The sequence below is a fragment of the Filicampus tigris genome, chromosome 2, assembly GCF_054856515.1.
Source record: "Filicampus tigris isolate MCC_2025a chromosome 2, RoL_Ftig_1.0, whole genome shotgun sequence".
Classification (NCBI taxonomy): domain Eukaryota; kingdom Metazoa; phylum Chordata; class Actinopteri; order Syngnathiformes; family Syngnathidae; genus Filicampus; species Filicampus tigris.
The window spans coordinates 32962566-32975536 of NC_141218.1; the positions used below are offsets into that span (position 1 = coordinate 32962566).

Consider the following 12971-nt stretch of genomic DNA (forward strand, 5'->3'; position numbering starts at 1 on the left):
ACTCCGTCGAGATCACTCAGCGTTTCTGTCATTTTCCTCTGGAAGATTTCCGGAGTGCTGGTGATGCCGAAAGGCAGATGCTTGAATGCGTAACTCCCGAAATGCGTAATGAATGTGGTTAACTCGCTGCTTTGTGGATGGAGAGGTATCTGCCAAAAACCAGAGACATACCTCTCTCTCTCTCCACAGCCTCATTTAACTTTTTCGCCAAATGTGGATCGACTTCATGTTTCGCCATGCTCGCCAAATGCATTGTGCACTTCCTCAATGCGTTTCACTAGTCCCAGTGCACACGCTGTCTCGCCTAGCAAGTAGTTAGACGTCTGGCTGTGGATCACATACACTGGAAATGAGTATTACTTTTTCTTGTACTTTGCATTTGCTTGGAATTTTCCAACACAGGGCTGTTCATGGGCAGAATATTGGACTGCACAAGTTTCTGCTCAGGGTCTCTTTGGCACTGATTCCCACCACCATGCGATCTCTGATGTGTTCCTTTCTGTGTGTCCCAAAGTCACAATGTTCTGATAGTTCATATAGAGCTCGAATAAACATTTTGACTTTCTCACAAGGTTGCTGTACCCTGTGGTGGAAACGCTTGCTGTGACCTCATTCAGCAGATTGCCCAATCACAGGTGAAAAAAATAATACATAATGTGTTCTCTAAATGTGCTTTGTCTTATACTTTATGTAATTGAGTGCCTGATATCTTGTCTACAATTTATTACACAGGGAAAGACCATATATCTTGCGGACCTTTATGTTGTTCCAACATGGAGTCCAACATCATGTGACCCCATGATTTCCAAGTCTTGGATGCTGCCTATAATTTCACCATTTTAAGTTAACAATTTAAACAAATATATTATTATTATTATTATTATTATTATTATTATTATTATTATTATTATTATTATTATTAGGGCGGCACGGTGGTCGACTGGTTAGCACGTCCACCTCACAGTTCAGAGGTCGTGGGTTCGATCCCGGCTCCGGCCTCCCTGTGTGGAGTTTGCATGTTCTCCCCGTACCTGCGAGTGTTTTCTCCGGGTACTCCGGTTTCCTCCCACATTCCAAAAACATGCATGGTAAGTTGATTGGACACTCTAAATTGCCAGTCGGTGTGATTGTGAGTGCGGATGTTTGTTTGTCTCTGTGTGCCCTGCGATTGGCTGGCAACCAATCCAGGGTGTCCCCCGCCTACTTCCCGAAGACAGCTGGGATAGGCTCCAGCACGCCCCGCGACCCCTGTGAGGATAAGCGGTATTGATAATGGATGGATGGATGGGTTCTGGTTCTTATTCAAGGTACTTGACGTACTATCAAGAAAGAGGAAACAAACTTAAGGGTTATGCTCATACTGATCTCAGGAGCAGATGTCTACCAGCCTATGGAGTTACTCTAAGTTTTAAACATAATCACGTTACTGTCACACTGGTTACGCTGACTGATCATCACAAAAAAAGGGGCGTGGGGTGCCAATAGTAAGCGCCGTTAATGCGCATTTTACAAGATGGTGTGAAAATGTAATCACTTTTATTTTCATTACTTTTATTTTTAAATCTTTATTACCACCACTTCCTGTCGAAAATGTAAACACTTTTATTTGCAAGTCCCCCCTGCCTGACAGTACCCCTCCAACGGCCAGATCCCCTTGGGCGTTTGAGGATGAGCAATCGATTGCAGACCTCCAATCAGCATCTTCGTTTTGAGCATGTGACACAAGCTCTCTGGAAAAGGGGTTACCTTCTAATCTCTTAACATTTACAACACATTTCTTTAACCTTTGTGGTACAAGCCATCAGGTCATGGAGGGATGAAAAGGTGCTTCCTTTCAAATTTAAGAAACGACAGTGTACATTCAGCAACGTATCAAAACAAAGCCCCGTAGTCAGTACGTCTCAATTATCAGGTTATTTTATTTATTTTTCCAAACCACAGCTCCAGCATTGAACTCCATGCCTTATGCATTAGTGATACCTAGAAGTAGAATCAGCGCACAGCATGTATCCATAGACAGGGGGGGGCACTTTTGGCATCCTGAGCATCTGGCTCGGATATGTATTAATGCTCCACATAAATCATGCCAACAACGTTCTCTTCTCTTCTCCACTCATCAAACACCTGGATCGCCTCAGATAAGTTTGAAATATTGCTTTCCGAGTCGATTTCTGACTGGTTTTGTACACTTTCCATGTTGCGCACTGCTGTTGTTTTCTTGAAATGACGTTACACTTCCGCGTCGTCGCTCGTCAGGATCACACTTCAGAAAAACTATTACTTTGTCAAATACTGTATACGAATAAGAAATTATTTTTTTCATGGTTTATTTTTTTTGTATGATGTTTAATTAATTTACTTAGATTTATTTTGGCGTTTTCTGAAATGACCTCATGCTTTATGCATCTCCCTCACCATGGAATGACTCATTTATCTACATAGATTGTTGCATTTCACAGTGAAGAAAATGCATCCAATTTTGTTTAATTATGCAAATCAAATGTAGAACACATAAATTAACTTCAGTATTTGCCAAATCTATTGCAAAGTAGTAAATATAGTTTGGTGAGATGGAGGCTCATCAAACATGCAGTCTTGTGGTAGCATGTCTTTGAAGGCCCTCTTCTGTCCTTTTCCCTCCCAGTTAAAGGGGCAGGCAAGACTGTTTATCATGGTGGAGGACAGCATTCAACGGATCATCATGTCTGAGTTGGTCTCTCCGACTTATGCCAGGCGGGTAATCTAAAAAGATAATGGGAAAATGGTCGGTGTGCAAATGTAAAGTGTACCATGTCAAATGGACAAGGGATCTGCTTATTTTACAAATGTCATGAATTTTACATGCCCGCGACCCTTGTGAGGATAAGCGGTATAGATAATGGATGGATGGATGGATGGATGAATTTTAAGACCTTTTTATTTAATCTAAAGAAACAATAAAACCATTATTGTGTCAAAACCAAACAACAAACAATGTCATCAAACAAATTAACAATCATTAGTGAAAAAAATAGACAATTACCAATTAACAAAGAAATATCCCGCATCGTTCTAAGCATTTACTGTAGATCAGATTCAACTTTCTATCATTTAGAAATACACTAAGCAACTCACCGAGTATTTGCACTCCTTACTTCTAGTAACCATTAAACGTAGGTGTAGTGTAAGTGAAGGTACACGGACACACTTGTGTCAGCTAGAATGCTAGTGCTAGCTCATGCTAACGACGGTAATAAGCAACAACCTCATTACAATTATTGAGTAATAATTAATATCTCATCATCATTCTTTCTCATATCGACACAATATGAGACAAACTTATTAGACACCCTCATTTTTTGGGACAAATGTATTTATTCAATGAATGAATGAATGAGTGAATCGCGGAATTGACTATGAGCTATTTCTCCACAAATGCAGAAAAATAAATGAACACATTTCGGCTTTTAAACTTCCCACTTTATGTGACTAGTTTGGGAGAAACTTCAAAGCACGATCCATAAATCTGTGGGTGGGGTTGAAGTGTTAGAGTTTGAAAGCAACCCAGACCTTTCGAAAGGTACTTTTGGATGAATGAATAGAAATTGCCACTAATAAGCTCCAAAATGTTTTAAGAAGAGTGAAAGCTGTTATATCCACAAAAAAGAGTGCTATACTATATTCACTTCCTTTAGGTGTAAGGGTCATGTGTCTTAAAACTTTTGTCTCAAGTATATTTTCAACCTAGCAAAACAGAAACATAAAGACAATCGGGCCGTTTTTGTCCCTATTTGCTACTTACCGACCAAAGACGTCAAACACCTGACAATCTTATGTCTCATAAGATTTTCTTAGTTATAAGATTATCCTTATTTCTGAAGTGTGTTAAGAGTGAATTTGTCCCGATAATAGGGTCCGAAACTAGTCGGGCCAACAATCTTCAATATTAAACGTCAATATTCAAGAAGAAAAATCTTTGTGGAGTGAGCCGATTACTCTTGAGCTTTTTGACTTGACATGAACGCAATGCTGCTAATCAAAGAAGCGCCCTGAATGACCAACAATGATGCAGTGTTAAATAAAAGAAAACATGCCCTACCCAATGTATTTTTTTGTATAAACATGGGTTCCCCAGACGGCAGGAAAGATTTGCAGAACCCTCTCAACGCTCCCGCCTCCGGTCCACTTCAAAAACACTAAGCAACCATCGGCAAATACCTGGAAGTGCCTGCGAGTCTTCACGTTTAAGAGATCATGTGTGATCAGGACAGGATTCTAGACCAATGTTGGAGCATCATTTTTATGTGTGGTGTTCTTTGTTAAGATAACCGTAGGAGATCACACACAAAAGGAATAAAGTAAGACAAAATGGCAATGGCTCATAACTCTCCTTATTTGCGTTTTCTTTTGTGCCCTTTCCTCTTTAATTATACTTTTACCTTCGCTGCTGCATACTATAATCGCTTGGACTTATTCGGCATTTGTTTACATAAATAAATTGACTATTTCCAGTGACTTCCATCACACTTGCGACATCCCAGACAAGATAATGCAACTCCATGGATTGTTGCAGGGTCTGGCAGGCGGCGGAGGGAATGTAAACATAAGCTAGGCTGCCAAGCTGGGCTAATGGCTAAACTAAAGAAATAACCACTCAAACCTCTGCTGCGGAGCTTCTACCTCTCTAACACCAACACAAGCAGGGTCGTGATGGCGCACCCTGAGCCACATTGACGAATAGGTTACAGCGCATGTTGGCCGCCATGCGCACCCACTTGCAGACAAATATTCTCAGGCAGAATTTAGGCCCCACTACGTCCGTGAAATCAGGTGATTTGGAACTACAGCTAGTGGGAAACCTGGCTACACGCACAGATTCCCAATGCTTCAATGCAACTTGCGGGCCGCATTCTATAGTGCTGGGAAAGGAACAGGGACGCTGGTAAGAGCTCGTAAGTTCGTCTGGTGCCAACAGTGGCTGATGCATAGCGCTCTCCTTGACGTCTCCAACATGGTTGGCGGCCATAATTTCTGCTCAACCTGAATCGACTTTCATCAGAGGACAGCGCTGAGGCCCACGGTCCCTCGTCCATCGTAAATGCTCCCAGGCCCGTGCAAGACGATGACGCCTGTGCCTGGTGGTGTGGTCAGGTACCCTTGCTGGTTGTCTAGCACGCAGACCCAGCTGACGTAAACGGCTTTGAAAGGTCTGACGTGACACTTGGGTGCCTCTCACCTCCCTTAAACGTGCCTGGAGTTGAGTGGCATTCATCATCCGGTTTCTCAAGGCATTGTTCACAATGTACTGGTCATCAGCATGGGATGTGGCGAAAGGACGCCCACCTCTACATCTTTCTGTGAATCTCCAATTCTCTCTGTAGCGCCATGGTCTCATGATGTCTAAATGTGAACAGCATGATGAGGACAACTGTTTAACACCAGTTCCATTTGAACCAGCCACATTTATTGGTGGACTGAAGGATCAAACACCTGTTGTGAATTTTGCCATTAACAGCAACTTGTGCACAAAGCACTGAAACATTTAACAGTTGGACATGTGCATTCAAATAATTGAATAATGAAGGGCAAGCGTAGACCATTTTAGACTGGCCATTAATAATAATATAATAATATCTTCTATGATGTTTTCTCTGGCAGCATATATATGTACATTTTAGTTTTGTCTTTCCAACCTCAGTCCTGCTGTCATCTTGAAGATCATCTCCATTTCCAGCGTCGTCTTCCATACCTCCCAGCTGTGCGATGCCAGAAAACACCAAGACAGAGAGTGTTCGAATGAGATGGATGAAAAAACATGATCCACACTGTCATATTGTGTAACCTGTGCTTGAGGATTGGTTGGCCATTCATGGGTTCTATTGTGAAATCAATGCATCGTTATAATTGGTTTAATTGTTAATACGTTTTTGACTTTAACTGCAAATGTGGTGTCTTTTTTATAGAAGGTCTGTAGTAATATTGTACCGTTTGTAGGAAAGAATTGGGAGTTCAAATTGACACTGTAGTTTTTTTACTCTCTACCAGAGTTAAATACTGGGTTAATATTAACATTTCTAGTGCTACTGAAAGCCACTAGTTTTGAGTGTTAAAAAGTAAAAGACTAGATGCGTAATATTTTAACACTACACTAGTGTAATGTAAAATCAACACTGACCAGTGCTGAATCATGTAAATTTCAACTACCATCAGAGTTGTTTTAACCCCATCTCAGTGTGAAAATGTAACACTTTCAAAAGTGTCATTTTAACTATATTTAGTGTCGACCAATATACACTTTTGAAGTGTTAAATTTAATTCTGTAGGCGTTCAATTAACACTGCCGTTTTTGCTGTGTGAACGCTGCCAAAACCAATGAGCTCATCATCGACTTCAGGAAAAACAGAGCTCCCCCTGCATCGCGGTTTATCAACGGAGAATGTGTAGTGAGTAGTGAGGTGGAGTCTTTCAGATTTCTCTGCGTCCTCCACCAAGGCATCCGGACCTCTCTTGAACTAAGAACACCATGTTGGTAGTGAAGATGGCCCAGTAGGAGCTTCACTTCCTGAGGGTTCAGGGCTCAGGAGAGAAAACCTGAACACCTACTATAGCTGCTGGTGAACTTCTACCGCTCTCTATTCTGAAAACTGTTCATTGCCTGATTTGTTTTAATCTTTATTTATCTGTCACAGATAAAAAAATCTTTCAAGATTTGAAAAATCCTCATGTGTACCACGACATACTCACCCCCAGATCCTGCTTGCCACATCCATTATCTACACCGCTTATCCTTACAAGGGTCGCGGGCGTGCTGGAGCCTATCCCAGCTGTCTTCGGGCAGTAGGCGGGGGACACCCTGAATTGGTTGCCAGCCAATTGCAGGGCACACAAAGACAAACACTCACAATCACACCTAGGGGCAATTTAGAGAGTCCAATCAACTTACCATGCATGTTTTTGGAATGTGGGAGGAAACCGGAGTACCCGGAGAAAACCCACGCAGGCACGGGGAGAACATGCAAACTCCACACAGGAAGGCCGGAGCCGGGATCGAACCCACGACCTCTGAACTGTGAGGCGGACATGCTAACCAGTCGACCACCGCACGCTCATTGCCTTTTCAAATAAATTGAATAATATTTTAACAGTTTTTAGAAGGTCACTGATAGCGTAGTGGTACACACGCCTGAGTGTGCGGGCAGCGTGGGATCGGTTCCCGCTCAGTGACGGTGTCTTTGTGTGCCCTGCGACTGGCTGGCGACCAGTTCGGGGTGTAGTCTTCCTTCGCCCATTGACGCCAGGGATAGGCTCCAGCACCTCCCTGCGACCCTATATAGGATAAGCGGTTTGGAAGATGCCATGCCATGGCAGTTTTTAGAAGCCTCTGATTTCAAAAGTAGTCATTTAACAATTTGTTGTGATATGTAACAGGTGATCACACATTTAATTGAGTTCACAGTCATAACAGCCCTTTGAAGGAAAGCATAACAACGATGTGGCCCGTGGCAAAAATGAGTTTGAAACAGTTGATGTAAGATGAGACATGGATGATATACTCATTGGTATTGTTAGTTTAAGTTTTCAAAATGAATACAGTAATAGAATATGACATATTGGATAAAATCAAAAATAGTGCATCTTTGATATGCATATGATGTTCAGGGTCAAGGATGTGCTGTAACATACAATATAAGATGACCTATGATGGGTGATCCCAATGCAACACGCACAATTTTCTTATTTTTACAAACTCTTGCATTTTACAGTAAAACCGCCAATAACCCTTTTTGATTTCACAACTCACCTTAAAATGAGCAGAATGTTGATAGTGAAAGTCATCTTTGTATTTTTTCAGTGAATTCCAGAGCCTCTCATCTTTCCAGGAAGCTCTTGTCTTTATCTTCTCTTCTCTTTCTCATAACAGCTTGCTCCAATTCTGATGCCATCATGACTGCTCTGGAAAAGATCCACTCTGTGTCTGAGTCATGCTGGAGGGGAATCAGAGCCAGAGGGGTTTCCCTTCATCACTGGACATTGGGAGTTTAAACCTGTGTCTTTTCCCACTCCACTTTTTGCCAAAAAAGGAACTCTGTTTGAAGAGAGTGCTTTGCAAAAATGCAGACCAGGATTTATCTACTGGTGAGTAATCTCACTCCAGTAAGTGCAGCGCCTGAGCTCCAAATTCAATTGTCAGGAATGAAGACAGTTTATTATGTCATAACTTAAGAACAGGTTTCAGTATCGGCATACGAGCTTGTCAGTTTTGAAAAAGTTGCTGCTGTGTTGTTGTTTAATCGTTTTAGGGTGTGCGCACAGTGTGAAATGTGGTCTGTGCGTTGATGATTCCGTATGAATCAGTATGGTTCTCTTCAATGCTGATTATCGGTAATCGCTCGGTTCATCAGGCACTACTTGCTCCAGTTATTTCTGCTGATAGTTAACAGGAAACACTTTTTTTTGCTTGACGTGTGTGAATGAGTGCATATTACACAACAAACAACACAGAGCCAAAATATCTCCAAATGTAGGCATCTGGAATAACCCAACAGTTTTTTAAAACACCAAAAAGGGGACATCACAAGAATATTTAAGACTGAATTATAACGCAATACTTTGCAATATAATGCAATCATTATTGCAAAAAAACGTCTGAGTTTAAGGGCTTCCGAGGATCTCAACAACAATAACGTGAACTTTGAACCTGTTTGGGAGCGCTGCCTGTTTATTGTTTCGCTAAACACATTTTTCTGTCGCCAGCCTGTGACGTCACCACCAAATAGGCACAACAAACAGAGACCAGAGCAAATGAACCGCTCCTACTCCTACACTATTACTCTTATATTGCGTTACTATTGCGTTTTATTGCAAAATGTTTGCGTTTACAAGGAGTTTTCAGTTTTTATTGCGTTATTTCACAATAAAAATAATACGCAATTATTATTATACGTTATTTCACGAGGAGATCGAAAGACTTCCACTTCCGCCGTGTATGGCGGTACTTGCATGACCATGAATGATGGTTTGGAGAGAGTTTTATGATCTAGAGATGTCCCAGACAAGGATATATTTTGCATACAAAGGGTTAAAGTATGTACTACATGTTAACAGTTGGTTAACAAGGCAAAATTGTTATCCACCTTTTTCCTACGTCCCTGTATCATTTGCTTATTGACCAACAAAAACTTTATATTGGATGAACAATGACCATCCATTGAGCTACATTGTAACCAGTTATCCACTTAACTCCGAGACAGGTTGTTTGGCCAACTAGTTTGAAACCGGGTGAAGACTCCACTACCGGCGTTGTTTTCCACACGTGAAAAAAACGTGATCCTGCAACAAAATGTACATTTTTTTATTAATGTGTCTGTGATGTGATTGTGTTTTTTTCTGTACAGCAATGGATTACCCTTTTTGTTTTTATCATCCTGAATGCGTTACGTCACGTTCCTCTTACAGCCCGCAGCTTGGTATTTATTCTTCATTTTGCATTTTTAAAATTAAATTTGTTGTATTACAAGTATTTAGAAGGGTGGGAACCATGTCGGAGGGTTTGCAATTGCGTAACAGAGGCATAAATCCCCCCAAAATAAAACTTTAAAAGAAATATAATATAAAATAATAATAATAATAATGATGATAATAATAAGAAGAATATTAGTGTTTTTTTCTGTAACAGCAATGAATTACCCTTTTTGTTTTTATCATCCTGAATGCGTAACGTCCGGACAAAACCATGTTGTATGTATTCATGTGTAGAAAACTCCAAAGCTGGGCATTCCGTCCCCGGGACTGAACGGTCCGTGGATGTTCCATTTTGTAGATGGTCGGACGGAGTGCGAAAACTCTTTTAAAAAGGACGGACTAAGCAAAGATGGAGGTAGTTTTTCGTCCGTCCCTCAAATCATCCCTAACCGGGTCAAGTACTGGCTGACGTGTTGTGTTGGGTTCTTTAGAACGACCGCCTGCTAAGCCTGCACAACACGGCAGGTTTCTTTTTCATGTGCATTCCCTCCCTGCAGTATTGTTCTCACAGGCATAGTCTGTCCTCTAGTGGATGCCCATTTCACTGACGAGAAAAAAAAACACTGAAAGCTATGACTATTAGCTAATAATAAACTAATACTAAAACTAAAAAAAACTAATAACTTGCAATAATTATTTTTATACATATTTGGAAATTTGTGTGACATCACCAGTGTAGGAACGGAACTCGTTCGTAAAATGAGAACTCCCTGTAATGTCATGCACAGACACTTATTGGGGGCGGGTTAGGGTTAGGGATGGGATTGGTGGACCAAGGACCAAGGACGGAACCACTTTAAAAGGACGAGGATGGATGGGTCGGAGGATGATAATTTTTATGTATAAGGACGGAGGGACGAGGACGGAAGGGTACTCAGGTCGCAGCCGGAGAACGGCCCAGCAAAAAGGGTAAAGTGCCCAGCTCTGGAAAACTCATTAGGCCCATGAAATTGAGAAATCTATAAACTAGTGACTTGACATTATCAGATCAGTGGGGACTTGTCTGATTAAATTGTGCTTGTGTGCATGATGGTTTTGGTTTTTGAGCGCTGAGTTTAATCGAGTCTAGATGGCTTTGGGTCCATGTGTGAGCCAGACCTCAATCTATCTTCAGTGAGAGTGCACCATGACAAATTTACTGTGCATATGGAAATACAGTCACTGTAATATATTTTCTCCCAACATATAACAGATGATGTCATGTTGATGGTCATGGTGTGTGTTTGATTACTGATGCAGTCTTCACCATATACAAGAAAGTGTTTCATAACTTACCCTTGTTTTACCGGAAGCATCCATCTGTACCTAGCACACTGTGTGGTCCAAGAAAACAGGTTAGTAGCTAAGAAATCGTAAATGTTTCAATATATGTGTGGTCGGGTTACTGTGTTTTATTTATCGTATCATTAAACTGTTGAGCCAAGAGCATTTCACAAGATGACCTATATAAGATATAGATAACATGACCGATATAAACATCTTCATCTGCAGATTATTGCTTACATGTTCTGCACATTCAAAATGTTTCACTGTCAGCAGTCCACCCACCAGTCATTTATGGGGCTTCACTCAAAAAAATTAAAAAACAATATATCAATTTGGACTCACCAATTCTGTGTGAATGTGATATACTAACGGAACATATAATAACATTTTGCAACTAAAGCAGTGTCTATGAGTGAAAGAAGTCCCAACAGATGCATCAGAGGTTGCTCTCACTTCCATGTATGGAGCTGCTGCTGCTGGCTTAAATATGCTCACTAACATCAAGTAAACACAAGACATCCAGAGCACATTCCTCACCAAATATATAAAACCCGCATATGTAAGGTGTGTTGAAATCTTAAAAGATCTCATTGCATATGGCTGTTGGACTGGTTAGAGTAAACTGCAGCTTGAAGACCAGTGCACTGTGGCCAAGACAAAAGCAAAAACAGCCCTTCCACCGATGTGCTCACCTTCCATATGGAGCTCATTAACAACTCAGCCCATAAAAAAAGAATTACATATTACCTATAAAGCAAGAGCTTGATACATTTGATGCTGATGCTGCTTTCAAAATAGTTTAAAAAAAATTATCTTTGACATCTTTGCCATTGCACAACACTGAACCAGAAATACTTTAATTACTTCATTAATGTAAATTGGAACCTCCAAAAGTTGAACTCCATAGAAATTGAAATGTTTTGAATTCCAACCACATTTATTAGCAGAAATATGACTCTGAAGCTGGTGTGGGCAAAGTACGGCCCTGGGCCACACACGGCTTTTTTTGTTCTTGAATCTCGCTCACCTTAACTTTGACCTTTTTACCTTACCTTTATTTGTCCAAATAATTTAGCTTTTACTAATCCAGAAATGGGCGGCACGGTGGTCGACTGGTTAGCACGTCCGCCTCACAGTTCAGAGGTCGTGGGTTCGATCCCGGCTCCGGCCTCCCTGTGTGGAGTTTGCATGTTCTGCCCGTGCCTGCGTGGGTTTTCTCCGGGTACTCTGGTTTCCTCCCACATTCCAAAAACATGCATGGTAAATTGATTGGACTCTCTAAATTGCCCCTAGGTGTGATTGTGAGTGCGGATGTTTGTCTTTGTGTGCCCTGCGATTGGCTGGCAACCAATCGAGGGTGTCCCCCGCTCACTGCCCAAAGACAGCTGGGATAGGCTCCAGCACGCCCCGCGACCCTTGTGAGGATAAGCGGTATCGATAATGGATGGATGGATGGATAATCCAGAAATGTTTGGGTTGATGATGATTAAATTACAAAAAAACACTTCTGAACACTTTTTTAAATTCTTTGTTTATTAAAGTAAAAAAACAAACTTTTGAAATTGAATGAACGCTCACATCTCTTTTAGGCAAACGTGATGATGAATGCACATGAATGAGGTATTTCTCTGTCTATGCATTACAGTGAAACAATGTGTGAGCTCATGTTAAGCAGCCCCGGTATAACTAAAAATTAAATAACTCTTAAATAAAGTCCAATGAGGAGCACCCTCCACAAATGCAATGGGCCACCTGTCCTGGACAATCCTTTTAAGAATACTTTGTGTGAGTTTTGATGCTCTTTCTGGTGTGCATTCCCGTTTTTTGTGTGTGTGTGGGGTGGGGGGTGGGCGTGTGACATCAGTTTGCTTTAATCTTAAAAATAGACAGACAAAGCTGAGCACATACTGAAATACTATCACAATGATTTTGAAAAGGCAGACATTATATATTAGTGCAGTCACGGACTATGGTAAGCAGTGTTTACTCTTGTTTTTTTTTTTTTGTTTTTTTTTATGGCAGCGGGAGCAGGACATCATCCCAAATACGATGGGCATGCTGTGCTGCACCTGGGGTCTACGGGGTCTTTCTAGAATGCTGGGGGGTCTAAACAGATGTCGCGTATTACCGTTTGTGGGTACTTAAAACAGTTACGTTAGCTTGTAAGCGCCAAGACAATTTGACTGGAGTGAAATAGATAACTT

The 12971-nt window shown here is 41.2% G+C and overlaps 1 long non-coding RNA gene across 1 annotated transcript; it reads right to left on the reverse strand.

Moving 5' to 3' along the window:
• Positions 1–2005: 2005 nt before the first annotated feature.
• LOC147152085 (uncharacterized) lies at positions 2006–7988 on the reverse strand. Its single transcript, XR_015085734.1, has 3 exons — positions 7781–7988; positions 5673–5735; positions 2006–2742 (listed from the first exon to the last, which is right to left on the reverse strand). It is a non-coding gene; the product is annotated as an uncharacterized LOC147152085 (long non-coding RNA).
• Positions 7989–12971: the final 4983 nt, after the last annotated feature.